The sequence below is a fragment of the Orycteropus afer genome, unplaced genomic scaffold (assembly GCF_000298275.1).
Source record: "Orycteropus afer afer isolate SDZICR_OR568_19922 unplaced genomic scaffold, OryAfe1.0 scaffold00205, whole genome shotgun sequence".
Taxonomy (NCBI): Eukaryota; Metazoa; Chordata; class Mammalia; order Tubulidentata; family Orycteropodidae; genus Orycteropus; species Orycteropus afer.
The window spans coordinates 5,313,190-5,319,463 of NW_006921792.1; positions in this window are offsets into that span (position 1 = coordinate 5,313,190).

Sequence of the window (6,274 nt, forward strand, 5' to 3'; positions counted from 1 at the left end):
AAAGTTAATATATATTATTGTATGTAACAGAAATCCAATCCTTTTTATGGTTGTTTAATATTTCATTGTGTTGCTGTTGTTGTGTTATGTGTCGTCGAGTCAGACGAGACTCATAGCGACCCCTCCTTGTGTTTCCAAGGCAGTATCACTACTGAAGTGGATTGCCTCATCTTCCAATGAAAATTTATTTTCTATTTATTCATACCAGTTATTAAGACTTAATTAAGAATCTATACTAATAAAGACAGTATTGATCTGGCACCAAACCAAAACCAGTTGCACTGCCATTGAGTCAGAGCTGACTCATAGCGACCCTCCTTGGATTTCTGAGGCAGTATCACTATGGAAGTAGATTGCCCCATCTTCCTTCCAAGGAGGGCCAGTAGATTTGAACTGCCAGCCTTCTGGTTAACAGTCAAATGCCTTATGCACTAGGCCTCCAGACTGGTGAGTGCAATAGAACAGAGAATCAAACACTACTTTCACATGCATAGAACTTTAGATACATCAGAGGTGGCATGTCTCATCAGTAAGGAAGAGTGGGAGTATTCAATAAATGGAATTGAAAATTGGTTATCCATAAGCCACTCCTCGGAAGGAAGGTTGAGCAATCCTACTTCTGTAGTGATACTGCCTCGGAAACCTAAGAAGGGGTCGCTATGAGTCGGGTCGACTCGATGGCACACAACAACAACAACAACAAAGGGTAAACTCACCTCTAATTAGATTAAGCACTTAAATGTTAAAAACAAAGCTACAGACATCTTAGTAAAGGATATTGGTGAACACATTTTAGACACAAAAAAGCTTGACTCTATTTGACAATAAAATTAATAAATGGTTAATCAAAAAGTCATCCTAAGTGAAAACACAAGTTATAAATGGGGAAAGTAGCAATGACCATGATCAGTTAAGAAATTTCAGCAAGATCCAGTAAACAACTACATACTAGTAGATAAAACAATAATGATTTAAGGGGGGAGAGTGGGCAAAGGACATGAACAGACATTTCACAGAAGATGAAATAAATATATATGACTAAAACAATATGATGAGATGTTTGATGTCATCTGTTGTCAGAAAAATGTAAAGTAAGACCATTATGAGACAGTTCTGTACTCTTGTTGATTAGCAAATATTTAAAAGCCTTAGCTGTACCCTGTGCTGGAGATGATATGCATCTGTTATATCTCCTACATATTACTAGAGTGGGTGTGAAAAGTTAAAAAGCCTTTAGTACTATCTCATAAATTTGGATTTTGACATACCTTCTTACCCAGTAATAATGTTCCTATATATAAACCTAAGAGGAACTCATGTATACACATGCTATGAGACACGTACAAGCATGTTCATAGCAACACTGATCACAGCAGAAATGCTCTGCAAATAATCCAAATCCTCATGAACAGAAAAGTAGAAGAATAAATTTAAAATTTATATAATGGAATATGTAGCAACAATCAAATTCAGCAAATTACATCAATGTCTATGAACCTTAAAGACATACTGTTTAGTACAAATTTTTCTAAATTATTATATTCAGAGCAATATTTTCTTTCATAAAATTAAAAAAATAGTATATCCTTTTAGGATACCTATAACAGTTCAAAAAATTTGTAACAAGAAGCAATAACATGATGAATACTAGATACTAGGTGATGATTTCTTTGAGTAGATGATGGAAGAATCAAGGAAATAGCAAAAAGGCAGAGCATGGAGCCAGAAATTAGTAATGATCAATATTTTATACTTCATTTTGGGTGGTATGTTCACAAGAGATTATTATGTGAACATAGGTATGCAAAGGAAGGAAGGCTATAACTGGACAAGTGGTGATAAAGCATCGTGAACCACTAATTACAATCAATCCAATTCTGAGCACGTGTGATCCTTTAAAATTTAATAAGTAGAGTGTCTGCACATGCTAATTCTCTATGACATTTTAAAAATTGGAATACAACTTTGATGGCATGTCCTAGCACTGTCGTGTGTTTATAATATCTGCAATAGTAGGATATAAAGACTTAGGTGACTGTTTAGCTGCTATTTATTATTAATTAATACCAAGACAGCAACAGATAGAGTGTTATCTTGAATGTTCATTGATCCCCACCAGGATGTTTGCCTACAAGACCTTAACACCTAGTTCTAGTCCCTGAGATGTGAGGCAGAATAATGGACAGAGACGAGGCAAGTGCAAGGAAGGAACAAGTATTTTTACTTTCTCTGCTGGAATCCAGAGTAGAAGTAGAAGCATGGTGTACCAAAAGGCCAAAAAGAAAGTGAGAATGCCAGATTTAATCCTTTAGATTTTGTCATCATTTATTCTTCCATTCTATAGGTTCCTCAAATTCCTTTCTTTAGATTCCATTTCTTTTCCTAAAAATGTGTGCATATATTCCTTGTTTCCATCCCAGACTACAGCTTTTTTGTTAGGTAAGAGCAGCCCTAACATACAAAGAACAGAGAACATGGTGGGAATTTGAAATTGCTTGTGAGACTGTATAAATATCTTTGTGAGATTATTATAGATCTCTTTCCCTAAAAATTAATATAACAAATGTTATACTTTCTCTAACTTTACTAATTAATGAAGATAACCATAGTAAAGAAGACTAAGGTGCCCCAAGCTCATAGTATTTTCAATAGCCTCCAAGCTTGTGAATAAGGACGATGACAGAAGAATTGATATATTTGAATTGTGGTGTTGGTGAAGAATATTGAAGGTACTGCTAAAAGAATGAACAAATCTATCTTGGAGGAAGTAAAGCTCGAATGTTCTTTAGAAGTGGGAATGGCCAGACTTCTCTTGTACTTTGGTTATGTTGTCAGTAGGGACCAGTCCGTGGAGAAAGACATCATATTTGGAATAATAGTAGAGGGTCAGTGAAAAAAAGAGAAGACCCTCAATGAGATGGATTGACACAGTGATTGAAACAGGGGGCTCAAGGACAGCAGTGGTTTTGAGGATGGCACATGACTGGGCAGTGTTTCATCCTGTTGCAATAGGGTCACTATGAGTCATAACTGACTGACTGACTGATGGCACATAACCACCACCACCACAGTATTGGTCTAGTCTATTAATTAAAATAAATTTAATCTATTAATTAAATCTCAGATATTAAATCACAGATATCATTTTCTTTTGCTTAAATTTATGGCATGCTATTGCTTCAGAGGCAGTAGACTAGAAATGCTTGTGTTCCAATTTCTGTATTTAAGTAGACCTGAGTTCAAATTCTAACTCTGTCACTTAGTAGCTGTTTGGTGTTGAGCAAACAACTTTTCTGTACCCTTGTTTCTGCACCTGTGATACTGATAAAATAATAGGAATAATAGTAATTATTTGATAGATTTCTCTATGTTTATATAGTTAAATAAGGAGCTCTGGTGGTGTAGTGCCTAAGGCATTTGACTGCTAAATGGAAGTTTGGTGGTTCAAACCCACCAGCCACTCTGCAGAAGGAAGACTGCGCAATCTACTTCCATAAAGATTTACTGCCTCAGAAACACAAAGGGAGTCACTATGAGTCTGAATGGACTCAGTGGCAGTGAGTTTATTATTATTGGTTTATATACTTAAATGAAGTAATGTGTGCAGAGCACTTAGCACAGAGAAAAAGTTTAATACATGTCAGTTATAAGAAAGGATTCAGAAATAATTTTGTTTCAAGAAAATATTTATATAATATTGTGTGTTACAAATATTTCCTGAACTTAGCAAGGTTTCTATTTAGAAAGAAGCTGAACTAGAGATCCTACTTCTCACTTTTAAAAATAACCTGAATAAACAGATTCTCAGCGGACTTGTAAGTTTTTGGGAACCTATGTGTCAAATTAAAAATTATTAACTGAAGAAAAAAAGAACAAATTTGCTTTCATTTCTTGAAATGACATCAACAGTTCTGAATGTAACCATATGATCCTTTTCATTTGTTCTCTGCCTATTCCCGTCAAAGCAAAGAATGTGCTGGGCTGGTGGTAGATAATTTGGATTACTGAAATCTCCATCTGACAGACACTTAGTAGCTCTTTTCTCCCCCCTGTACAATTTTGGTATGACAACTAAACAGTCTTCTTTTCAGTAATGAAAACCAAACAAAGTAAAACAATACAAATGTCGCTTCCCTACACTCAAACAAAAAACTTTGGAACATGTGCTTGTATAGCATGATACGACCAGAAATTCCCCCTCCATTCTAGATATCTGTAATTCTGAAGAAATGTACTATTAACCAAAGGCTGAGGACTTTTAGAATTACCTGGGTAGTACAAATGGTTTTCTCTTGTCTACTAATTTAAAGGTTGCCAGTTCGAACCCTGCTGTTGTTAGGTGCTGTCGAGTCATCTCTTACTCATAGTGACCCTATACACAGCAGGACGAATCACTGCCCAGTCCTGTGCCAGCCTCATGATCCTTGCTATACCTGAGCCCATCATTGCAGCCACTGTGTCCATACATATCATTGAGGGACTTCCCTTTCTTCATTAACCCTCCACTTTACCAAGTATGATATCCTTCTCCAGGGAATGGAACCTTCTGACAACATTTTTATAAAGATGGTAAAAGGTCATTGTAAAGTATCCAAACAGTATGATAGAATAAAATACCACCAATCCCAAGAGAGAGTCATGGAGAGGTAACAAAAACACATTCATTCTATTCTACTTTATTGAGTACCAAGGAGAAGGGTCATATTCACGCAATGCAAACCACCAACTTTATTGAGTAAAAGAATTCCAGTGTGAAAATAATTAAACTTTTCCTCATATAAGAGAATAGCAAGATGGATGTAGTTTTCTAAATTTTTAACTTAAAATTAAATTGAAGGCTCTGTTCTGAATTAATATGAGCTGCATTTGACCCATTTATCATGAGGTGATATATACCTATAGATTACACTGAAAACATCTTAATTTTTATTCCCAGTTTTGCTTGTATGTTTATTTTTTTTGTATGCCTTTGCCAGTTAGGACTAGGAGCTTCAAGATTTACTTCTTATTTAAGTTATACTGTCCACTGGGCAACATAGTGATGGAACATTTTTTGTGTGAGAACTGGGCCTTCACGATCTCCACAGACGTAGCTATCTCTCAGTCCAATTTAATTCTGTGTGGATTGTTTGGTAGTACAGCTTTTAACCATCTTTTAGATGAGGATGTTTCAACCTTGGCACTATTGCCCCCAGTTCAGAATCACTCTTCCATGACTTTGACTTCACTGAAAATCTCAAACTCTTACCTTTTTAGGCAATGTATAAAAGATTTTATATATTTAAAATTTATGACAATGATCTCTAACATATAGATTCTGATTATTTATTAACTAATCATTGATGGATACTGTGAGGCACATACACAATAGTTGTTCATTGAGAATGTCTCTAAAAGCATAAAATTTCCTTCTTAATAACTATAATATTAGAGTTGATAAGAACATTCACAACGGTCCCTTTTGAAGGACCCTGCAGTACATGAGAAACTGAGGATCCAGCAATTATCCAATCAAGGTTCCCACCTCTTGAAATGCCAGGATTCTGAGAAAAAATAAATGTTTCATCCTCAACCTAAGGAATCAGGACTTCAAAAAAATTGTCCGGAGAATGTGACTTACCATCCATAGCTTATTACTGAAAGCTAAACCCCTAGACTTTGCTCCATTGACAATTTTTTGTTTAAAGGAGAATGTGTAAGGCTTTTAATATTTAAGAGGTCCCTAAAAGAAGAAAGAAGAGAAACACAAATCACAGCTATAAAACTCTTAGGTTGATTAAGTCAGAGCTGGGGAAGCATTTTATTTCTTCTTGGAACTCCAAACCTTTTTTCCCAAATTCTGATTTCTTAAGCTAATGTTCCTTGGACTTCAGATTTCATAAATCTGGTTTACTAACATTAAATCCTATTTTTCAACCACACTTTCTTCTCTGTCACATCATGTCTGGATACCTTTGTACCTCCTACCCCATGCTAATCTTGGAACTGTGATGTAGACCAGTTTTCTGTTATGGAAGAATATGCATGTATGGTCAAAATAACTAACCAAATATATCTGCTATGGATTTTTGAATGCTCTCAATATTTTGATTAATAGAATGTCTCTTTTTTTCCACTAGGAAGTGTGTTACCTATTAAAACCAAATGGAACCAAGCATATGCAAATTTGAGATTTTTATGTGCCTAAGGCACTTGACTGCTAACCAGAAGGCTGGAGGTTCAAATCCACCAGCCACTCCTCGGAAGGAAGGTTGGGCAATCTACTTCTGTAGTG